Here is a 26,290-nt window from a genome sequence, read left to right on the forward strand (position 1 = left end):
AAGAGGGGAGAGGACAGAGATTGTCCAGAGAAGAGGAGAGGGTAGAGAGAAGAAGATCAGTAGCAGTGTCAGGGGGTAGGAGAGAGAAAGATTGAGGTGTAGGGAGGATAGAGGTAACAGAGGAAGAAAGATCACTGGTGGAGAGAGAGCGGAGGTGTCTACGGGTGGAAACCATGTGGGTAGAGGAAGGGGCTGTGGGGGGTGAAGAGAGAGAGAGAGAGTAGGACATGAAATAGTGGTCAGAGAGCTGGAGGGGAGTAACAGAGAGATTGGAAATAGGACAGTGTCTAGTAAAGATAAGGTCCAGCTGGTTGCCGGCCTTGTGCGTAGGAGGAGCGGGTGAGAGGTGAAGGTCAAAGGAGGAGAGGAAAGAGAGAAGAGGATCCAGCTTGTTAGTGTGGATGTTGAAGTCACCGAGAAGGATAAGTGCAGAGTCATCATCAGGGAAGTGCGAGACAAGTGTGTCAAGCTCCTCCAGAAACTCACCAAGGGGGCCTGGTGGGTGGTACACAACCATGATGTTGAGTTTGACTGGATAAGAGACAGTAACAGCATGAAATTCAAAAGAGGGCGGAGAAAATTGTGGAATGGAAACAAGAGAGTATTTACATTTCAGGGAGATTAGCAGGCCAGTACCACCACCCCGCCTCCAAGCTCTGGGAGTGTGAGAAAAAGAGTACACATCAGACAGAGCTGCGGGTGTGGTAGTGTTTGCTGGCATGATCCAGGTCTCAGTTAGAGCAAGAAAGTTGAGCATCTTGAGGGAGAGCAAGGACGCGTAGCCTGAGATAAACTCAGCTTTCGGCACCGCACACTGGCAATTCCAGAGCCCTTCCATCACCACTTGCTCAACGTGAGTGGAGAGAGTGGGATAGATGAGATTGGTAGGGTCACAGCACCTAGGAGTGACCCAACGTCTATGCCAGCCCCGGGAAGAGGAAAGGACAGGAATGTGAAGGAAACACATAGTCTATACTAGGTACACAAAATACAGATGACTGATCAGATCTAAAAAGAGCAGTCCGTGCTTGACGAAGTCTTGGCTTTAAAAGTGAATACAAATCACAACATATCAAGTGATTGTTGAAAAATCTATCTCTGTTAATCACACCATGCTTGCACCAATTTAGACCTTTGTTTGATTAAGATAGTTGGATTAAGATGTTTACATGGCAGTTGCAATAATCAAATTATTGTTTCCATCTGACTAAAACGGAATTTTTACCTTGCACGTAAACACACTGATGTAGTCTTTAGCAATAAATGAGGACACGTAAAAAAGCAGGGGTTTTTTCTTTATGTCTGCATCTGCACCAAGCATCACAGTCACATTGTGATGTGATGTGATGTGATGTGATGTGATGTGATGTGATGTGATGTGATGTGCATGGCCGGCAGCCATACCAACGTGTACCCTGGCTCTGCCAAATGATGGAAGCTAAGCAGATCTGGACTTGGCTAGTACTTGAATGGGATACCTCCTGGGAAAACGAGCTGCTGCTCGAAGTGGTGTTGGTGGACCAGTAGGGGGCAGTCTTTCCTCTGGTCCTAATAAAAATCCCAACGCCCCAATGCAGTGACAGGGACACTGTGCTGTAGGAGATGCCGTCTTCTCCTGGATCGCCACCTTGCCGTGGTGGAGAAGCTTGCATGTACCAATGATCCCATGAGCTATGCCATCCGGAGCTTGGTTCCTGGTAGGATCACCCAGGGCAGATAGGTCAAAGGGGAGGTTCCAGATGAAGCGCGATCCAACAAAGACCTCAACAGCGGAACTGGCGGAAGATGTCTCCAGGTCACAATGGCAGTGAAGGTGGATGAAGGCTGCAACAGAGGGTGGTCCCCAATCGTCTTGGTCCTCCATGCCACTGGACTCTGGCCACCCCCTGCCAAGGACCATGTGGTGGCTGCACATGCATCAGCCTCTCCACGTAAAAAGCTGTCACATGCAGGCATCCTCCCATTTTCTGGCTCCAGGATCAGCCTCTACACCCACCTGAGGACCCAGAGGGAGGACGGTCATACTCGACCCCAAATTACCGCCGATGATGATGAGGAGATGCCCTCCTTCGGATGAGACGTTAAACCAAGGTCCTGACTCACTGTGGTCATGGCGTCCACATGGGCAGAATGCTTTCAATTTTGGTTCCGCAATAAACCATACCTATTCAAGTCCTTTGGTGAGTTCAATCCATCATACTAATGACTGTCACTCTGCCATACTAATTCCTGTAATAATAACCCATAAACACAGACCCCATAATCTCCCTGTAACACACAGGGAGCTAAACAGTTTATTACCAGTTCGGACTTACAAGAATTATCAGTCCCCCACAAAGCCATGCACCTCAGACAATAAAAATGGCTTTACGTCAGGTCGCTAACTAATAAGTCATTTCTAATTAATGATCTTATAAGTACCTATAACCTGGACTTCACCCTACTGACCGAGACCTGGCTGGATAGAAATGGCGCAGTCACGCTCATTGAGACTGCACCTCCTGGCTTCAAATTCATCCATACCACCAGATCTGATAAGAGAGGCGATGGAAAAGCCGCTGTCTTCTCTGATTCCTATAGCTGCAAGGAACTCAATCCCCCTCGGGGAATTCACATTCAGGTGTTGTGGGGGCCCTCAGTCTCTCATCATCATCATCATCATCATCATGATCAAGGAAGGAGGGGGGACACACAGGACTCTATTTGGCCCACCTTGCTCTTACTACACATTGAAATGCTATGTGTAACGGGGGCAGTCCTATGCTGTTCTTTGCTGGTCAGCCTGCTGCACGCCCGTCACTCTCATCATCAGCTCTGCGTTGTGTTCTATTTTCGGTGGGGTCCCAGGTGTTGTGGGGGCCCTCAGTCTCTCATCATCATCATCATCATCATCATGATCAAGGAAGGAGGGGGGACACACAGGACTCTATTTGGCCCACCTTGCCATTTATTTTGGTTTCAAACCCTTCGACAAACGTCCAGTCCTCCAGCGGGAGCGGTGTTTCTTACGGACGTGGGGGTCGAAGTTCAACCACTGCCCGGACTTCACTCGTGTGCATTAGAAGGAGAAACCGTCCACGGGACTCCGATGTAAGAAAGGATAAACAAGTATTTTATCCCACAGCTTGCAGTATCTTCTTACAGGGATACTCAAGGTTACGTTCTCCTCAACCAGCAAAACTGTCCTACGGTAAGAAACACGCGTGGCTCGGCTCGATCGCTGCTTGAGACTCCTCCCACAAAACAAAATGGCCTCTCCCGCGTTCCCTCTTCCGTGTACCCACAAGACCTCTCTCTTAAAGCGACAGTACACGTATATGACGGTCGTTGTAAAACATACATAAAAGTAAATAATGACATAAAATAAAATGTAGTAAACACAAATAACAGCACACAGACAGGATTTGGTGATATTTCATACTCAAACAAAATAAAATAAAAACATTAATTTTAACCTGGTTACATATGACTTTAATAATTACTGTCTATCAGCCACCAAAATCTAAACATGGCTTACTTGATGAATTTTCAGAGCTACTGTCTCTGGTTTCCATTGATGATTTTTTCATCATCTTAGGTGATTTTAATGTTCATGTTGACAATCAAACGGACCCTGATGCTAGAAACCTAATTGGCTTACTGGAGGCATTTGCTCTCACTCAGCATGTTTCTGGACCCACCCACAATAAGGGGCATACTCTGGATTTAGTCATATCAAAAGGACTTAAAATTACTGTACCCCGTGTCATGGATGCTGCTATCTCTGATCACTGTTGTATATTTGTTGATGTTTTTCCTGTACAACAGAAGAGCACTCAAATCATCCAAAAAACGCTTCACTGGTAATAATGCTATTGAATCCTTTAAGAAAACTGTCAATGAGTTGTCGCCATTCATGTCATCACAAACTGATGATCTTGTGAACAATTTCAACTTAAAAATATGAAATATCTTTGCCAACATTGCGCCTGTTCAAACTAAAAACAGAGAAACAGAAAGCCCCCTGGAGAAAGGGAGTGGTTGTTAGGCAGCTTAAGAGGGAGTGTTGCCAAGCAGAAGGACAGTGGAGAAAGACCAAACTTTAGGTTCACCGTGAGCTTTACAAGGACAGACTGAACAAGTACTGCAAAGAAATTAAACCGACCAGACAGTCTTTTTTCTCTAAAATCAATAATGAAAATATTAACAATAGTAAAGTACGTTTCTCTGCTATTGACTGACTTATTAATCCACCATGTCCAAACCCATCAGAGATGCTGTCCACTGAAAAATGTGAGCAATTCGCTATATTCTTCAATAACACAGTTATTGCCATTAGACAGAACATTAGTGCCTCAAGATCCAGTAATGAACCTACCCTCCAGTTCTCCATAAATATCACTGGCGCCATGTCTCACTTTGACACTCTAGACCTTAAAAGTCTAGACAATATTGTTGGGCAGCTCATTTCTTCTTCCGCCTGCTGCTTGGATCCTCTCCCTACCACATTTTTTAAAAATATTTTTAATTACTTAGCACATGATGTGTTAGAAAGTATTAACTACTCTCTTCAGGCAGGTATATTTCCTGCAGCACTTAAGACAGCTGTCGTTAAACCACTTCTGAAGAAGAGTAATCTCGATGCAACAGTTATTGCCAACTACAGGCCCATCTCCAACTTACCATTCCTCAGCAAAATCCTTGAAAAAAGTTTATTCTCAAGTTAATGACTATTTAATATCTAACAACCTTCTAGGCATTTGTCAATCGGGTTTTCGATCTCACCATAGCACAGAAACAGCACTTATCAGAGTTGTGAACGATCTGCATATGAACACAGATTCTAATAAATTGTCTGTTCTTGTGCTCCTGGATCTCAGTGCTGCTTTCAACACTGTTGATCATGATATTTTGCTAGAGAGATTAGAAAAATGGGTCAGCCTTTCTGGCCCGGTTCTCAACTGGTTTAGAACATACCTTCGGGACAGGCAGTTCTTTGTGTCTATTGGAGACTTCTCCTCGGACAAAGTGGGTATAATGAGTGGGCTACCCCAAGGTTCGATTCTTGGACCATTACTATTCAAACTCTATATGCTCCCACTCGCACATGTTATACAGAAACACAAAATAAATTACCATAATTATGCAGATGATTCACAACTGTACATATCCCTATCTCCTGATGACCTAGCTCCCATACGTTCCCTAAGTCAGTGTACTGATGATATTAATCTATGGATGTCAGAGAACATTTTACAACTGAACAAAGGCAAGACAGAAATACTTATTTTTGGTGCAAAGGCTCAGAGACAGAGAATTGCAGCTCATCTCAGCTCTCTGTCTCTGGAGTGCAAAGGTGAAGCTAGAAATCTTGGTGTAATCATGGACAGTGATCTGAACTTTAAGAGCCACATCAGTCATCTCACAAGATCAGCCTTCTACCATCTTAAAAACATTTCAAAACTAAGGGACTTTCTATCAATATCAGACTGTGAGAAATTAATCCATGCATTTATAACAAGTAGACTAGACAACTGCAATGGACTATTCACCGGCCTCCCAAAATCAGCTGTGCACCAACTACAATTAATTCAAAATGCGGCAGTACGTGTTCTCACCAGAACTAAAAAGTATGAGCACATTACACCAGTTCTTACATCTCTGCATTGGCTCCCCGTCAAAACTAGAATTGATTTTAAAATTCTTTTAATTGTACACAAAGCGCTAAATAGCCGTGCACCGCGCCATATTAAAGACATGTTAATTCCTTACAAACCAGAAAGAACTCTCAGGTCCATGGCAGTGGTCTTTTAACCATCCCTCGTGCAGGTCTAGAGCAGGGGAAGCTGCATTTTCTATTTACACCCCAAGTAGATGGAACGCCCCACCTGAGGACCTAAGAGAGGCCCCCACACTGGACACATTTAAAAGCAGGTTAGAAACCTTACTTTTCAAAACAGCCTATGGCTAAGTTCTAAGCGTGTGCGTGCATGTGTGTGTTTTGTATATTTTGCCATTTTTATATATTCTGCTCCGATTGTTGTTACTTTTAATTCATCAATTTTTATAGCACTTTTTTTTACTAACTCAATTAAACTTGTCTGTATTTTTATAAAACTTGTCTGTACTTTTTTGTGAAGGGGGGAGATTTTATTGTTTTACTGTGTGAAGCACTTTGTGTTACATTTATTTGTATGAAAAGTTGTATACAAATAAAGTGGTTGCTTAATTAATTAATTGATTGATTGATTGACTGATTGATTGATTAAAGATCCCATGGCATTTATCACAAAGAGGAGGGGGTCCCCCGATGTCCTGGCAAAATTCCCAACCTGGCTCTCTCCATTTGGCCACCTAATCTTCCCTCATGTAATTGGCTCAATGATCCGTCCCTCTCCACCTCAAGCTCATGCGTGGTGAGCGTTCTGGTGCAAAATGGCTGCCGTGCATCACCCAGATGGTGCTACACATGGGTGGTGGTTGAGGTGAGTTACCCCCTCAATGTGAAGTGTTTTGGGTGTCTAGATATAAAGCTATATAAAGTGCACCCGGAAAGTATTCACACCCCTTCACTTTCCCCACATTTTGTTATGTTACAGCCTTATTCCAAAATGGATTAAATTCCTTTTTATTCTCATCAATCTACACACAATACCCCATAATGACAAAGTGAAAACGGTTTTGTAGAAATTTTTGCAAATTTATTAAAAATAAAAAACTGAAATATTGCATGTACATAAGTATTCACACCCTTTACTCAGTACTTGGTAGAGGCACCCTTGGCAGCAACTACAGCCTCAAGTCTTCTTGGGTATGAAGCTACAAGCTTGGCACACCTATATTTGGGGTATTTCTCCCATTCTTCTCTGCAGATCCTCTCGAGCTCTGTAAGGTTAGATGGGGAGTGTCGCTGCACAGCTATTTTCAGGTCTTTCCAGAGATGTTCAATGGGGTTCAAGTCTGGGCTCTGGCTGGGCCACTCAAGGACATTCACAGACTTGTCCCGAAGCCACTCCTTCGTTGTCTTGGCTGTGTGCTTAGGGTCGTTGTCGTGTTGAAAGGTAAACCTTCACCCCAGTCTGAGGTCCTGAGCGCTCTGGAGCAGGTTTTCATCAAGGATCTCTCTGTACTTTGCTCCATTCATCTTTCCCTCGATCCTGACTAGTCTCCCAGTTCCTGCTGCTGAAAAAGATCCCCACAGCATGATGCTGCCACCACCATGCTTCACTGTAGGGATGGTATTAGCAAGGTGATGAGAGGTGCCTGGTTTCCTCCAGACGTGACGTTTGGCATTCAGGCCAAAGAGTTCAATCTTGGTTCCATCAGACCAGAGAATCTTGTTTCTCATGGTCTGAGAGTCCTTTAGGTGCTTTCTGGCAAACTCCAAGCGGGCTGTCATGTGCCTTTTACTGAGCAGAGTCTTCCGTCTGGCCACTCTACCATAAAGGCCTGATTGGTGGAGTGCTGCAGAGATGGTTGTCCTTCTGGAAGGTTCTCCCATCTCCACAGAGAAACGCTGGAGCTCTGTCAGAGTGACCATCGGGTTCTTGGTCACCTCCCTAACCAAGGCCCTTCTCCCCCGATTGCTCAGTTTGGCTGGGCGGCCAGCTCTAGGAAAAGTCCTGGTGGATCCAAACTTCTTCCATTTACGGATGATGGAGACCACTGTGCTCTTCGGGACCTTCAAAGCTGTAGACATTTTTTGTACCCTTCCCCAGATCTGTGCCTCGATACCATCCTGTCTCGGAGGTCCACAGACAATTCCTTTGGCTTCATGGCCTGGTTTCTGAGCTGACATGCACTGTCAACAGTGGGACCTTATATAGACAGGTGTGTGCCTTTCCAAATCATGTCCGATCAATTGGATTTACTACAGGTGGACTCCAATCAGGTTGTAGAAACATCTCAAGGATGATCAGTGGAAACAGGATGAACCTGAGCTCAATCTTGAGTGTCATAGCAAAGGGTGTGAATACTTATGTACATGCAATATTTCAGTTTTTTATTTTTAATAAATTTGCAAAACTTTCTACAAAACCTTTTTCACTTTGTCATTATGGGGTATTGTGTGTAGATTGATGAGAAAAAAATGGAATTTAATCCATTTTGGAATAAGGCTGTAACATAACAAAATGTGGGGAAATACTTTCCGGATCCACTGTAAATGTAATCCATTATTATGATTATGTTATAATATGTAAACTCTTGTGTTAATTAACACTTAAAAATGTTAATTGTGATACTAGCTTTTAAGATAATTTATTTCATTTTTCTAAATATAGTGACAGGCATGGGCGCACGTCCATGAATACTGGGATGGCATCCAGCGCTTTACCTGTGCCCCTGTCCATAGGGTTAGTGGTTGTGCAGGAAGGGCATCTCACGTAAAATTTTGCCAAGCCCTTATGTGGACTGAGTAGACCATACTGGATTGGTTGAGGCCCACTACCGGATCAGTCAAGGCCCGGGTTAACAACAGCTGCCATTGGTGCTGTGCCCTCACAGGGTACCGATGAAAACTGTACAATCCGCTACGACGATCACTGAGAAAGAGTCAAAGTCAAAGTATCTTTATCGTCCCTTGCAAGGAAATCAGTTTGCAGCCAGTGTAATAAAACTCTCACACAAAACAGAACATACAAATACCAAGCAGACTTGACAACAAGACCTAGTGGACAAGGAGAACCAAAGGAGTTAAAATATCAGGAGTTAAAATATACAGACCACGGAAACAAGCGAACTGCAGACAACAGATGGATCCTAACTACCATTTAACAACTGGATGGCAGTGGGGACAAAGGAAGCCTTGTCCCCTTGTCTCTTAGTCCTAATACAGGGCATCCTCAACCGATGACCTGAGGGTAACAGCTCAAACTCTGGCCAAAGGGGCTGACCTTGGCACTCCAGAAGGGAATTTCAATTTCAATTTCAATTTTATTTGTATAGCCCAATATCACAAATTACAAATTTGCCTCAGTGGGCTTAACAGCAACACAACATCCTGTCCTTAGTAGCCTTTCTGAACACCTTCCTGTTATAAAGGTCAGTAAGCTGGGCTTGGCTTCTCCCTGGCATCTTACTAGCCCATTTAATGAGTCTACCAAACCTTTTTTTTTATTGGCCAGACTTAAGTTACCAAACCAAGCCACAACAAGCTGAAAGAAGACGATTAAAATAATACATAAACTCTGGTGAAAGATAAAACAGATGGCGCTATTGCAATGAAAGAAAAAAATCTCGATATTGGTATTGGACAAAATGACTAGGGGAGTTATCAATTATTGGATATCAGCAAAAAATAGATATGGTGAACTCTTAAAAAGTATGAGCTATCCATCCATTATCTTAACCGCTTATCCTGCTCTCAGGGTCACGGGGATGCTGGTCCAAAATTTGACTGGGCATAATTCAGTAGCATTTAATCATTTTATTTTGCATTCCATTTATGTTCATTCTGACATTGCCTTAACTTACAAAGAAACTAAAGGGAGTTACTGTTAGTTGCTTTTGTTGGGGAACATTCTCTATGAAAAAGAAGCTTGAGGGTCACGTAGCTGTTAAAACAACTGATGCCATACTTCTCTTGCTGCCTGGCTATATTCATGGTAAACTATGTGAAGGACACAATGAAAGGATGGAGAATGTCAGAAAGTAGGAATCCACTTCATACTCTGACTCTGCTGGGTTTAAATTTGCTTTACATCATCATTCGGTTATGCCCATAATGTACTACTACACTACTACTACTACTACTACTACTACTTCTACTACCACTAATTTTGGTTGCTGCTGTTAGGGGGCGCCACAGTGGATCATCCATTTCCATCTCTTCCTGTCCTCTGCATCTTCCTCTGTCACACCAGCCACCTGCATGTCCTCCCTCACCACATCCATAAACCTCCTCTTTGGCCTTCCTCTTCTCCTCTTCCCTGGCAGCTCCATATTCAGCATCCTTCTCCCAGTATACCCAGCATCTCTCCTCCACACATGTCCAAACCATCTCCATCTTGTCTCTCTTGCTTTGTCTCCAAACCGTCCACCCTGAGCTGTCCCTCTAATATACTGGTTCCTAATCCTGTCCTTCTTCATCACTCCCAATGAAAATCTTATCATCTTCAACTCTGCCACCTCCAGCTCCTCCTCCTGTCTTTTCATCAGTGCCACTGTTGCCAAACCATACAGACAAGTTTACATGGCACTTCCGGTCCACTTCCTCCTTCGGGCCACCCTACGCTTTTCTTTTCCGGTGTAACGAGTAGCTACCTAGTTACCACAGTTCAGGGAAAGGGTTTTCTTTGGTTGGCTTTTTAGCAATGAAGTGATGGGAACAAACAAAGATGTTTTTCGGTGGTTTCTTCACATTCAAAGCCTTCAACCACATCCGTGATTCGAAATCTGCTGTTGGTTTTCTGTGGAAGGAAAACAAGGGAATGCAGGGACATGGCCCTTTTGTGGCAGGTCGATGGGCAACACACTCTCTCCCCAACCACTCATTCAGGCGTTTCCCTGTATTAGTATAGTCACGCAGCGCACAATGTGTCCCTGAACCATTTTTTGATTTTCTAATGTCCATTTTTATTGTTTAATGTTGTTGAAGATATCGCAGATCTAGGCTTGCATGTTAACATCCGGCTACGGATGTTTAGACCGGAAGAACAATGCACCCACCCCGGTGCCCTAGGTAAGGGCGGGAAAACTCGTCTATAACATAGCTGGTCTCACTACCATCTTGTAAACCTTCCCTTTAACTCTTGCTGGTACCCTTCTGTCACACATCACTCCTGACACTCTTCTCCACCCACTCCACCCTGCCTGCACTCTCTTCTTCACCTCTCTCCTGCACTCCCCGTTACTTTGGACAGTTGACCCGAAGTATTTAAACTCATACGCCTTCTTCACCTCTACTCCTTGCATCCTCACCATTCCACTGTCCTCCCTCTCATTCACGCATAGGTATTCTGTCTTGCTCCTTCTGACTTTCATTCTTCTTCTCTCTAGTGCATACCTCCACCTCTAACGAAAGGTTAGAAATGGGTGGCTGTAATGTAGGCTTCAGCATTAAATCTTCCACTTGAAAAAAAATGTGACGTCTTCCTATTTACAACCTTCAACTCGACCGTTCAGCTCTGCTTGTGCATTGACGATATAGAAAAGGGTGAAGAAAGAGCAAAATAAAACCTTCAAACCAGGATAAATGCCATCGAGTTTGCTCAACTCTTGTGAGGTGTAAACAGGGAAGGAGCTCGGCGACGAAACGCCCCCTGGTGATTAGACGGAAAGAGACCCGGTGCGCTCCCTGAACTTTCATCAGCCATCATCAAGCATCAAACATCCTCAAGGTGTGTTTCCCTCCGCCGCTAACACCATCCCTCAACCTCCGAGATGACATGCCGAGAGGAGCCGCCTGGGGTCTGCTCATCCTTGTCATTTTCATTATCTTTAGTGAAGACGAATTTGGAATAAAGAGAACGCTGAAAAGTTGAGGAGGACAAAAAATGAGGCAGTAATAAACTAAGAAGGACTAAGTGCACAGAGGTAAAGGGAAATTGCTTTTATGTCATCACAAATATTTAATGACAGTTTTCCTGCTGAGCGCAGGCTAAAAAGGAACATTTTCCTTCGACTTACAAAGACACTCAATGAAGGCCACTTAATGGCAAAAAGCTTTTTGATGTAAAGATGTTAATTCTCCTAACAACACTGTGGCGACTGCCCTGCTTTCAGGCGGGCTTTTAGCAGCCATGTGCTGGCTTAATAAAGTTCCGGGTCTGTGAAATATGTCCTCCCATACCCAGTCAGTTAGTCTGCACAGACGGCAGTGCTTCACATCAGAATAAAGGTTGTGTCAGTGAGCATGTGCATCTATCAGGACTAAACAGCGTTATGCTACTACCTCGTGCAGGATGCACGTTGACTGCCGGTCGTGCAAATCACACGACAGTCTTTAAGTTGCATTTAAATGAATAATATCTGTTCTTTTAGTTTACCGTGCATGGTACACTAAGAAAAGAACTTGTCAGCCAGCAGACTTGGTGCAGAAAGGCTCCCACGTGGATCTTCCTGCACCAAATCTTCCTTAATACCTTTTTTTTTTTTTAAATAATCAAATTTTTCTCCTCAACTGTCGATGCAAACTTCTCACTCCTCCGAACTTTCAGTTTGTGTAAGCATCCTGCTTTTTAAATGCATTGGAAAATTATCTACAGACACAGTACCGTCAGTAATGACCCAACACAGTACCGTCAGTAATGACCCAACACAGTACCGTCAGTAACGACCCAACACAGTACAGTCGGTAATGACCCAACGCAGTACCGTCAGTAATGACCCAACACAGTACCGTCAGTAACGACCCAACACAGTACCGTCAGTAACAACCCAACACAGTACCGTCAGTAAGGACCCAACACAGTACCGTCAGTAATGACCCAACGCAGTACCGTCGGTAATGACCCAACGCAGTACCGTCAGTAATGACCCAACGCAGTACCGTCAGTAACGACCCAACGCAGTACCGTCGGTAATGACCCAACGCAGTACCGTCAGTAACGACCCAACACAGTACCGTCAGTAATGACCCAACACAGTACCGTCAGTAATGACCCAACGCAGTACCGTCAGTAATTACCCAACACAGTACTGTCAGTAATACCCCAACACAGTACCGTCAGTAATGACCCAACACAGTACCGTCAGTAACGACCCAACACAGTACCGTCAGTAATGACCCAACGCAGTACCGTCAGTAATTACCCAACACAGTACCGTCAGTAATACCCCAACACAGTACCGTCAGTAATGACCCAACACAGTACCGTCAGTAATGACCCAACACAGTACCGTCAGTAAGGACCCAAAACAGTACCGTCAGTAACGACCCAACACAGTACCGTCAGTAATGACCCAACACAGTACCGTCAGTAATACCCCAACACAGTACCGTCAGTAATAACCCAACGCAGTACCGCCAGTAATGACCCAACGCAGTACCGTCAGTAATAACCCAACGCAGTACCGTCAGTAATACCCCAACACAGTACCGTCAGTAATGACCCAACACAGTAACGTCAGTAATGACCCAACGCAGTACCGTCAGTAATTACCAAACACAGTACCGTCAGTAATTACCAAACGCAGTACCGTCAGTAATACCCCAACACAGTACCGTCAGTATGACCCAACACAGTACCGTCAGTAACGACCCAACACAGTACAGTCAGTAATAACCCAACACAGTACCGTCAGTAATGACCCAACGCAGTACCGTCAGTAATTACCCAACACAGTACCGTCAGTAATACCCCAACACAGTACCGTCAGTAATACCCCAACACAGTACCGTCAGTAATAAGCCAACACAGTACCGTCAGTAATGACCCAACACAGTACCGTCAGTAATGACCCAACACAGTACCGTCAGTAATGACCCAACACAGTACCGTCAGTAACGACCCAACGCAGTACCGTCGGTAATGACCCAACGCAGTACCGTCAGTAACGACCCAACACAGTACCGTCAGTAATGACCCAACACAGTACAGTCGATAATGACCCAACGCAGTACCGTCAGTAAGGACCCAACACAGTACCGTCAGTAACGACCCAACACAGTACAGTCAGTAATAACCCAACACAGTACCGTCAGTAACGACCCAACACAGTACAGTCAGTAATAACCCAACACAGTACCGTCAGTAATGACCCAACACAGTACCGTCAGTAATGACCCAACGCAGTACCGTCAGTAATTACCCAACACAGTACTGTCAGTAATACCCCAACACAGTACCGTCAGTAATACCCCAACACAGTACCGTCAGTAATAAGCCAACACAGTACCGTCAGTAATGACCCAACGCAGTACCGTCGGTAATGACCCAACACAGTACCATCAGTAATGACCCAACACAGTACAGTCAGTAACGACCCAACACAGTACCGTCAGTAATGACCCAACGCAGTACCGTCAGTAACGACCCAACGCAGTACCGTCAGTAATGACCCAACACAGTACAGTCAGTAATGACCCAACGCAGTACCGTCGGTAATGACCCAACACAGTACCGTCAGTAATGACCCAACACAGTACTGTCAGTAATGACCCAACGCAGTACCGTCGGTAATGACCCAACACAGTACCGTCAGTAATGACCCAACGCAGTACCGTCAGTAACGACCCAACGCAGTACCGTCAGTAATGACCCAACACAGTACAGTCAGTAATGACCCAACACAGTACCGTCAGTAATACCCCAACACAGTACCGTCAGTAATGACCCAACACAGTACCGTCAGTAATGACCCAACGCAGTACCGTCGGTAATGACCCAACACAGTACCGTCAGTAATGACCCAACACAGTACAGTCAGTAACGACCCAACGCAGTACCGTCGGTAATGACCCAACACAGTACCGTCAGTAATGACCCAACACAATATTGGCAGCTGGACCTAAGAAAGTCTCACCTAATCCAAAGCACAATTCGTGAGTTAGGTGGCTGAAATGTTCCACCACGAGACAAACCAACATGCGTTAACCTTACAACTGTATTCAGGCGCATGTCCACGTGCCTGCCCTCAGAACAGCGGTGAGGCGAGGACGAGGACATGAGGAATTATGCGTAAGGAGCAAGTGGACCAATAGCTGATAGAAGACCCAGTGGACTGCTTTCAGAATGTCAAGGAGACAACACGTCTGACTCATCACACAAGATGAAAATCACTGGAAGAGACAACAGTCCCCCCCCCCTTATTTTTCTGTTGTTTTGCAACTTGGACATGTTGATACACATTGGACAGCTATTACTCTGGGGAGGACGTCAAAGTCTCAGCCCACAAAATTCTCAGCATGGTATGGAAAGGATCAAGGCATGGCAGGAGATGGTCTGTGCATAAAATTGCATTCCTACTATTCTGTGAACATCAGGCTCATTGCACAGATATGGTTGCTGCCTAACTGCATATTTTTAAACGGACTGCAGAGCTTCTCTAGCTGCAACAGCCATTCAAAGTGCTCGACAACCAATGAACGCCTCACATTCACCCACGTACACACACACTCACACACCGATGGCGGCGTCAGCCATGCAAGGTTGGTCACGCACGCCTCGGGCTGTGTATCGGTGAGAATCTGGCGATACGATACGTATCATGACACGGGGTCAATATATCACGATATACTGCGGTACTGTAGGAAAGGCGATGTATTGTGGTGTCATAGGCCTGTGTTCTGTGTGCTTACGCTACTTCCTGTCTCCGTTTACATTGTTGGGTTGGGGTGGAAGACTCAAATGGCTGAAGATAGATGACACCACTGTTGTCTAGCGGTCGTGGGGGTTACACACAACACAACAGGTTTGTCACCAGCCTTTACATGTAAGCAATTCAAAATCCATATAGTGGTTTTGAGAATCGATACAGTATCTCAAAAGATAACATCGCCATACTCGAGTGTATCGATGTTTTCTTACACCCCTAGTCATGCCAGCCTGCTCATCGGGAGCTGTTAGGGGTTACGTGTCTTGCTCAAGGACACTTTGGCATTTTTGCAAGGAGCAGCCGAGGATCAACCCAGCAACCCTCCAGTAACCAGACGACCTGCTCTACCGCCACGTCACTGCGGGAGGGAGAGGGGCTCACAGCACTGACTCTGTAGCGCTGCAGTGGATGCAAGGCGGTACCCGCTGGATAACCCTGATGATGACGCTGCCTCCGTACACGCCTCCGTCACAGCCTGCACAGCTTTTACAACTTCCAAAGCAAGTCGTCCACCTTTTGTCCAGTCTAACAGTGCAACTGCACAAAACGTGCAGGGTGCATTTCTGGATGTCATCTGATTAGTCAGTGTGCTGAAGACCCTTGAGGTCCAACTCTTTCAGGATTATTTGCATTTTATCTGATCACTGAGTCACTCCAGGACCCCCCCCCCCCGACCTCCTGAATCATTCTGTCAATATAAACACAAGTTCTCATTAGCATGTCTCACATAGCTGCCACGATGTAAATACTGACATTCCTACACCGATCACAAGAAAAACAGCAAAAAACAAACACATGTTGAGTAAGGACGGTAAATTAAATGCAGTAGTTTTTAACGGGGAAAAATGAATGATTGTATGATATCAACATTGCAGTATTGGTATCGTCTGATTGAGTTTGTCAGTGAGACGCCTTGATGCTCTCACAGGGCCATGAGAATGTCGAGAGTGGCTTAATCCTCTGCAACGAATGGCTTGGATGACACATCTGGAATATGCAAAAAGGCCTTCTTCTGGATAGGTCATCATTATTCATGACTGTTTATGGTGACATGAAAAGGATCCTTACTTGCAGCTCCAAGCCATGGCATGCTCCCTCCACTGGCAGCTAGTAAACCTGGGTAGTGCTTGTGCTTTCCTAGATGGTGATAAACAACACAAATTATGAAAAAAGGGGCGTCCAGGTGGCATGGCGGTCCATTCCGTTGCCTACCAACACAGAGATCGCCGGTTCGAATCCCTGTGTTGCCTCCGGCTTGGTCGGGCGTCTCTACAGACACAATTGGCCGTGTCTGCAGGTGGGAAGCCGAATGTGGGCATGTGTCCTGGTTGCTACACTAGCGCCTCCTCTGGTCAGTCAGGGCGCCTGTTTCAGGGGGGGGGACTGGGGGGAATAGCATGCTCCTCCCATTCGCTACGTCCTCCTGGCAAAACTCCTCACTGCCAGGTGAAAAGAAGTGACTGGCGACTCCACATGTATTGGAGGGGGCATGTGGTAGTCTGCAGCCCGCCCCGGATCAGCAGAGGGGGTGGAGCAGAGACCGGGACGGCTCGGAAGAGTGGGGTAATTGGCTAGGTACAATTGGGGAGGAAAAAGGGGGAAGAGTCCAAAAACATCTCTATTACTTGGACAATTTATATTTAAAGTGGCATCAAGCAGTAGTTGAATATTCACAGTGGATCAAATGACTCCTTGTCATGCTAATGACCCCTCTGCTGATCTGAGGAGGGCTGCAGACTACCACATGCCCCCTCCCATACATGTGGAGTCACCAGCCGCTTCTTTTCACCTGGCAGTGAGGCGTTTCACCAGGGGGACGTAGCACATGGGAGGATCACGCTATTCCCCCCAGTTCCCCCTCCCCCCCGAACAGGCGCCCCGACCGACCAGAGGAGGCGCTAGTGCAGCGACCAGGACACATACCCACATCCGGCTTCCCACCCGCAGACATGGCTAATTGTGTCTGTAGGGACGCCCGACCAAGCCGGAGGCAACACGGGATTCAAACTGGAGATCGCCGTGTTGGTAGGCAACCGAATAGACCGCCACACTACCCGGACGCCCAGAGATGTCATTTTTCTCTCTGCAAATATCAGTTTTAGAGCTACTAGAGGGCAGCCAGTAGAGTGCAGATCTCCAGCAGGCGTGCAGCGCCCAAGCTAACAAATCTAGCTAGTAAAAGGTGTTGCCTGTCAGTCTGTGGATGTGCAGCCTCATAGATGGACCCTCGCACGAAAGTGACCAAGTCTGACATGAGATGACATGAAATGACAGAGATCTGGCTGTCATCCTTTTAAAGCCCTTATTTAAAGACTTCAAATGATATAAAATGAAGGCGGACGGCTGCTCTGCTGATTGACTTTCATTCATAAAACGATAAGAAAAGGCCTCAACTGTCTTTAAGCAGGGTTGCCGACTTCGGGTAGTTGGCTGGAGTGGGATTTTGATGCCATAGGCTTAATCACGTGTACGCACAGACAACCATGTGCACATATTTGGATTCAATTCACCATCAGGGTTTAAAAAAGTAAGCAGCTTCCACATGTGGCAGGAGCGGGAGCTTAAATCTAAGATTTAAGGATGTAGCCTGATTACCCACCCTGGGACCTCCACCCAGGGAGATACTATTTTCACAATATTAGACATACAGCAATCCAATAAGGGCACACAAGTTCATTAACTGATGAAAGTCAAAGACGTGTTATTTCCAATATCAAAACTACAACATTTTCTTGAGTGTTCGCGAGTTTAAAAGGCAATAACGGGGATTTACAGAAAGCGGAGAATCAGAACGGTAGCAAGAACCAGAAAAAACAAAAAAGGACAAAAGATGCTATCCTACTCCAGACACCCAATACAACACACACACACAAAACACACACACACACACACACGCACACAGCCAAATAATACCTCGGCTTGGTTCGTGCCAGGTTAGAGGGAGGGTGGCTGGCTCGCTTGAATGCGGCTCAATATGGCTGTGAACTCGAGCAGCTGTCCAATCAACACGCAGATCAGCATCGCGCACCAATCAGTGCAAAAGCGGTCAGCAGTCACTCGGAGTCAAGTATGACCGTTCTCCCTCTGGGTCTTCAGGTGGGCGTAGAGCCCGATCCTGGACCCACATAATGGGAAGATGTCTGCGTGTGACAGCTTTTTACGTGGGGTGGCTGATGCGCCTGCAGCCACCACACAGTCCTTTACAGGGGGTGGCCAGGGTCCAATGGCACGAAGAACCAAGACAATTGGGGACCACCCTCTGTTGCAGCCTCCATCCGCCTTCACTGCCATTGTGACCTGGAGGCACCTTCCACCAGTTCCACCATTGAGGTCTTGGTTGGATCGCGTTTAGTCTGGAACCTCCCCCTTGATCTGTCCGCCTTGGGTGACCCTACCAGGAGCCAAGCTCCAGATGGCGTAGCTCTTGGGATCGCTGGTACACGCAAGTTTCTCCACCACATCATGGTGGGTGTTTTCCATGCAGCTCCATGGAAACAGCCATATGAACACCTGGTTTTGGAATACTCAGCTCTCTGCTAGAGTCAAAGTCCTTCTCTCGGTTTAACCATTACTATACCAGAAAGACTACGACTGGTCTTTCCAGACGGGGAGTGGTTGACGCACCTAAAAGTAATTCATTTTCAACGAGAGGTGAGCGGGCAGATGGAGAGGAGCGGGCAATCTGTTAGGCTGAGCAACAAGTGGGCCCAGTGCCATGAAACTGTAGCGGTCATTTTCGTCTCACACGCACACCCGGCCGGTGCCAGAGTTGAAGTGCCGAACCTTTTTCTACATGATGCACAGTGTCACCCTACAAAATGGACGAGACTGATCCTTGCCAAGTTTCCTTAAATATGTAACTGTTTAGCACGGGCAACTCGGTGGCCCAGTGGTTAGCACTGTTGTCTCACAGCAGGAAGGTCCGGGTTTGAACCCCGGGCCGTCCCGGGTCCTTTATGCGTGGAGTTTGCGTGTTCTCCCCGTGTCTGCATGGGTTTGATGAACATATCCACCTTTACTAAGGTGCATGAGTTCAGTACAACTTTTGGCAAGATACCACATACAGTAGTCAGTAACAATGGAAACAAAGTGACCACTGAACCACCTACCGGAGCTCAGTACAGCCGAACACAACCTGTGTGAAGAAGTACATCGGAGAGGGAACAGGAGGCCACACGGGACAGAAAAAATGGAAGATGGGAATGCTGGTTTGACCCCAGGCCAACAATCAGCTATAGACTCTTCCAGATGCCATGCCACACAAGCTGAACACGGCAGACCATCAACACCTCCTCTTAGGCCTCTGCAGCAGAGGAACCCACCTCAAAGACTGAAGGACTTGGCCCTTACTTAAGTCACATGCAGAGGTGTAAAAACCAGGTCCAGAAAGTAAAAATCCAAACCATGTATTTGCTCCACTCATGCACCACACCAGCAGATTCTAGTCAACACCACCCCTCAACTAGGGAGGGGAAACTAGCTAATGACATCAGCTGGTTTAGTAACATGGTTGGAGCACATACACGGTTTGGACATTTACTTCCTGGACCTGGTTTTTACCCCTCTGGTCACATGTTCTGATTGTAGAACATTTGAAGCAGAAGAAGATTGCAGGGATTGTTATTTTGGTTGTATTTGTAATTGAAAACTTTACTCAGTTGAGAAAATGTGGTTATAGGATAAGAGTTTATATCCCAGTAAAAAGGGGATGTCATGTACAGGGTACCGATGGAAACCATCAAACCCGCTGTGGCGACCCCTGGGAAACCGGGAACAAGCCGAAGGAAGACGTGCTGAATGGAGCGCTGCACCATTACGAGGCACTACACGATGGAGATCACTAGCCGAGGGAGGACAATTTATGTTACACATAGCCGCACAGTTCAGACTGTCAGTAAAGGAGGAGTTTGAGTTCAAAACAGGTGTCCGTGATTTGATTCGGAAACCTAATTGAAAGAATTAAGGTAAAGAAAGAAGTTACAAAATATAACAGTCACCGCCACGGGTCTTACCTGACAAAGACGATGCTCTGTCTGCCGGGTCGGCAGCATGCTAGCCCGCCTAGCTGCATGCTGTGTCCGGCATGCTGCACTGAAGCCAGGTTTCAGTGAGGACAGGTTTTACTTTCCAGACAAGGTACGTTTGCAAGTCAAAAGGATGGGAGAGCTGGTCCGGAGGCGATATTATGAACCCTACATAGGCCTCGCCAAAATCCCGTTTCTGGCTTTGTCACGTGTGCGCCACCGTAGCAACGCGAAAATATGTTGTTATGGGGTTAGCGCTCATCAAGGAAACGCTGTACACCCACAATTTAACCTGTCTAAGTTATCCACAATCAACATTAACGTTTTTAACTCAATCTTTGCTTGCTCCACGTTTGAGCATAGGATACTTCACCCCTTATCATGACTACAAACAAAACGAGCTCCTATATTGTAGTAATATGACTTTTACATTTATACACAGGTAACAACTTACTGATCAGCTTTCTTAAATGTGAGAAAGTCTATTTATTAGATATATGTTCATTTTCAGACAACTAACGTTACTTACCTCCGTTCTGTTGTTGACAGCCAGCAGTCCAAAATTACAAAAGCAGCCAGCTGTCCAAAATTGCGAAAAATACAAAATTACAAAATTGAAGGTAGCTAACGTTAGCTTTGCTTCGCACCGAGTTGATAGTTGATTGTTTCCTTAGCAACGCAGCGGAAATCCGGCGTCCGTTCGCGAGATTTGGGACAGGGTACGGGATTTTGGCGAGGGCTATGTAGGGTTCATAATATCGCGGTCCGGAGGGGTTAGCCTTTAGCCCTAGCGCGGATGCTTCTCTCGCCCCGCCTGCGGGTAGCCACAGGGGGGCGTCCTGTAGCGAGGGGGCCTAGGTGGCGTTGCAAGCCGAGGAAACGCAGATCGTCCAAAGAAGCTGGTATGTGATCGTGTGTGATCATACTTCCAGTGTGCAAAAGTGCCTCACGGTTGCAACTGTGTGTCCCAGTACAGCCGACGTGCTTTCCCGCTGTGTCAGGCACATCACACGGCAAAAGCAGTGAACCGTTTGGGCCGACGGAGGTCGCTGCGTCCACGTGCGCCGCCATGTTGTGTTGGCCTTTGAAGGCCCGGGAGCGGCGGGGTGCTGTGTAGGTCAGTGGTTGGCTGGCCTGCTGGTTTAGCTTTACATTTACAAAACTTCCTCATATTTGGTCTCCCCGGGGTTTCCACGATGTGTTGGGCTCTTCGTCATCCAACCCCGCAACTCCTCCAGATATTCTGATTTCCTCCGTTTTATGGAATGGGGCTGTACATACTAGCCAATCAAAGATCTGTATTTTTTTATAAATTTATTTCTGATTTTCCCCTTTTTCTCCCAGTTTAGTGGCCAATCGCTCCCTATTTTAATTCAAACCCCCACCCTCGTACTGCCTGTGTTCTCCAACTGCATCTCTCTGGCCGGCAGTCTGGAAGGAGACGCCTCCCCACTTTCGTGACAAGGCGACTCCAGGCCGAACCACTGCTCCCCCCCCCCCCCACCCCCACCCCCACCCCCACACACACCCAGAGACACATTCACGTGACGAACACAAGCCGACTCCGCCCCCCTCCCGAAGACAGCGCTGCTAATATCGCTGCTTCATCGAGTCCGGCCGTAGCCGGATCTGACGAGACCGGGGCGCGAACCCCGGTCCCCAGTGGGCAGCTGCATCGACACAAAGCCGGTGCTTAGACCGCTACACCACCGCGGACGTTAAGCTCTTTATTTTTAAATGATGACTGGCATGTAAGTCACTGTGGAAGATGACTTTACAAGAGTTGACCGTATGACGGTAACTGAAATGATGGTGGCATGGAATGAATGAAAATTACGCAGGTCAACAACACCATCACCCAGGTCATGCTATAAAGGACCAGCGGCCGGCTGCATGAAAATCCTCATGGCGTCAGACTTTGGTGGATCCCTTTGGCCCAGAAATTCCCCGAGGCAAGTGAATTCTTTTAGAGCGTTGCAGCACACTTCCTGTCTATCCCCCTTGCCTTAGACATTATAATGAGCATTTCACAGTAAGCGAGCCCCCAGGTAAGAGTTTGCCATGCACACTGCCTTGTGCAACCCATCACCAGCAACAGATTGGAAAGTCCCACATGTAAAAAACGGCAAAGCTATAAATAGTTGAAGGACCGATGGTAGTGCCTTGGTTCTGTTTGGTGTTCAATATCTGGCCCAAGTATAATAGTGACACAGAAGATCTGACAGTCAAACCTGCATCTTCTTAAAAGTTGTGGATCACTCGTGTTCTCTAAAAGGTTATCCCCGTCACAAAAACGTGCCTCGGCGCCTCCTCTTCTTCAATTAACAAAATGTCAGCCAGATCATTTGATTTTTTACTAAATAAATCATTTTAAGAGTAAACTGGTTGTCAAGGACTTTGTAGCAACACATAACCGAATTTTCTGGGGTTATCAGTTATTACCATGAAACAGCTTGAGGTATTTTCATGCAACACGCTGTGCACATGGTGTTCCCTTACACGGAGATTTTTGGGGTGTTCTCAGCCTGAGGGGTTTGTTACACCGAGTTTGGTGGGGCCTTCACACAGGTCTGGGATCCAGACAAGAGCAGACCACGACCGTTGTATGATAAAGGATGAACCAAGCTCTGGCACTGCCCGCCTGACAAAATGAACGACGGGTCGTCTCGTCTGACGCTGATTGAGGCTGAATGCTGAAATGAAATCATCAGTTTAATCAGAAGATTCTTTGAAAAGGGATGCAGTCCTTGAGGCTGGTGTGAATTAACTAGGCAGCGGCCACACATGCCCTCGTCTCTCGTAATGCGACCTCAACTTGGCAACATCTTTGTTACAAACTGAGATTATTAAAAAGATGTCCGTAGGCAGCTCATTATACCATCAGCTCGGGCCATTTTTCCTTTGGCCTTTAATTAAATTTGAATTATTATAATAATAAAGGAGAATCAACAGATACACGACTGGCAGCCAGCCTTGCAGCGTGTCAGCAGGGAGGTGACTTCTCTTTTCCACTTGTCCCGCCTTCCTCTGTGACTGTGACTTCCTACCATGCCCATCATCATTCACGTTGCTGTCGGATTCTTCCCTCCGCCCGGATGCTGTTATCGTTAGTGAGAGCTTATTGATCACATCTCCCCAAACACCGAGAGACGTGTGAAAGATGTGCTGAAGCAAGCCCACCAGTTTGATGGGTAGGCTGCACTTTCAAATGCAGCAGTTTGAGATACAGAATAGAGAGAAGTGCCACAGCCACCCCCCACCCCCCACCCCCGTGCCCTCCCAGGACTCACCCACTTCGTCCCAGTCTCCCTAATTGTCTCCCTTATCTCGGCCACTCCCTCTGCCCTAGTTTCTGTCTCCTCTTTATGTGTGTGTGTGTGTGCTTCAGGATTGGAGGCAGGCAGAGCAGAGGTCCACCACCTGCATCTGGTCTACTGCAGCCAACCCTGCTCCTTATACACCCAACCTTGCCACATCCACCTTGCCAGATCGTAGTGCCTGTTTAGCCGGCCATAAGCGTCTAGGCTTTAACCCTTTCATTGCTTCCTAATCTGCTGATTCCCCATCCAACCCTGCCTTCCGTGTTCCTGCAGTCCCGTCTGCTCTGCCCCTGTCTCCGATCGTTGGTCTGTCTCCATGGAACCCCGCTTGTCTCCCCGGTTTGGTTGAGACCCCCCCCCCTCCTGTGTGTGCTCTTGCCCTGGACCCAGTGTTCCCTGTCTGCTCCTCGTCTCCTCAACTTATTTTACTGAAACCCCGCCTTCAGTCTTGTCTGTGTCCGCCTATTGGGTTCAGCCTTGCAGCCCCGGTTAACAGTACGATCTGACCAGTACGGACCCAATCACCACAGAAGGGCTCCAGCAAGCCCTCGCCAATCAGGGCATATTACTCGGGCCGCATGACAAGACCCCGAGAACCGTCATGGACCAAGTCACTGCCGTTGTGCAGCCCCTCGTGGACCTCCAACGCAGTGTGGCTGCCCTGAGCCTCCCCGTAGTGTCCAGTTCCACACCCCTGCCCCGTGAACGTCTGTCCCCGCTCCTGAGGGATACGACCTTGCGGAGTCTTTCGTTTTCAGTGTTCTCCGGTTTTGGAACAACAGCCTTATACGTACACCAATGAGAGAGCAAAGATCACTTACCCGATTGGGTTGCTCCGAGGTCCTGTGCTTGCCCGGACAACTGTGGTGTGGCAGAGGCAAACCACGGTGTCTGCTCCACATACTACGTCAGCTTCACTCTGGAGATGAGGAAGGTTTTCAGTCACCCGCTTTGAGGTAAGGACACGATGAGGCAGCTCACGTCTCTCCGGCAGGGCAACCGCAGTGTGGCTGAGCTGGCCCTTGAATTGCAGGCCCTCGCCATGGAGTGCGGCTGGAGTGAGGAGTCTCTCCAGGGTGTGTTTCAACATGGGCTTAAGGAAAACATCAGGGATGAGTCGGTGTCCTGGGAGGGGCTCGATGAACTCGGCGCTTTGAACATCCGAATCGATAACCGCCTTCGGGAGCACCGAAGGGACAAGGTGGGTTAGCCGTCCGACTCTGCAGTAGCGAGAGAGATTACTGCTGCGCTGCACCACTCACCCCTCCCTCTCTTGCCCTCAACTGGATGCCACTTTGGTGTGGCGGAGCCAGCCTTGTCCTCTGTGTGCTCTTGCTGACTCAGGGTGCCCATGCAAGTTTTTTAGACTGGCAAGTGGCCAGACAGCTGGCTCTGGACACCGCTCCCCTCGACCCGCCTCTGGAGGCCAACTCACTAGAGGGCTAGTGCCTTGCCCGCATCACGGAGGAGACCGTTCCTGTCCTCCTCTCTCTCTCCAGCAACCATCAGGAGAAGATCTGGTTTCACATCATTGACAGCCCCCATGCTCTTAGTTCTTGGGCACCTGTGGTTGAGACGCCATAACCCATACTTCAACTGGACAACGGCTAAGATTAATGTGTGGAGTTCATTTTACCATCGCAACTGTTTGTGCTCAGCTTCTCCTCCGGCTCCCCAGTGTGCCGTCTCCTCCTGGGCCCCCAGGCCTCTCCACGGTTCCCTCAGTATATCACGAACCATCCTCCGTTTTGAGCAAACACCAGGCCCTATCTCTACTGCCCCCCTGGCCTTATGACCGTGCCATAGACTTGCAACCCGGCCCGCCTCTGCCCAGCAGCCGGTTATAACCTCTCCCAGCCGGACGGAACAAGAGGCCGTAGAAACATACATTCGTGACTCCCTGGTTGCAGGTATCACATGTCCCTCTTCTTCTCTGGTGGGTGCGAGGGTTTTCCTTTGTGAGTGAGAAAGACGGCAAACTTAGACCGTGCATTGACTTTTGCCCTAGGTTCTCTCTCCTGCTGGTGTGCGTATGTGTGCTTCAGGATTGGAGTCAGGTGTGCGGCGGGCAGAACCAAGTCCACCAGCTGCATCCCATCTACTGCTATCAACCCTACTCCTTATATACCCAGCCTTGCCCCGTCCCCCTTGCCAGATTGTAGCACCTGCTTATTGGGTTCTATTTAGACCTTTAACTGTTTCCTAGTCCATCACTTTCTGTGTTCCTGCAGTCCTGTCCCTTCTGGCTCCATGGTGGCGGTCCCCCTCCCGTGTGCTCTTTCCCTGGACCCGGTGTTCCCTGTCTGCTCCTCATCTTGTCTGGCACCGAAGGACTTGTTTTGCTGAAACGCTGCCTTGAGTCTCTGTGTCGGCATACCGGGTTTGGCCTTGCAGCCCCTGCTAACAGAGAAGACTGTTCCCCTTATTGAGGAGGCTTTTCACTGTAGACACCTCTGAAGATATATATACATATATATATATATATATATATATATATATATATATATATATATATATATATATATATATATAAAAATATGTAGCGTTTTTTTTCCGAAACCATCAATGGTGTTGAGTACTCGACTGAGTACACGGCTGATGAGGGCACTGCCAGTCACCAATAGTAAAAAGTGCAGGAGTGACTGGCAGTGCCCTCCTTCTGTCATTTAATCTCACACTTTATCTTTTAACAGATGTGTTATACCTTAA

The sequence above is a fragment of the Lampris incognitus genome, chromosome 4 (genome assembly GCF_029633865.1).
Source record: "Lampris incognitus isolate fLamInc1 chromosome 4, fLamInc1.hap2, whole genome shotgun sequence".
NCBI lineage: Eukaryota > Metazoa > Chordata > Actinopteri > Lampriformes > Lampridae > Lampris > Lampris incognitus.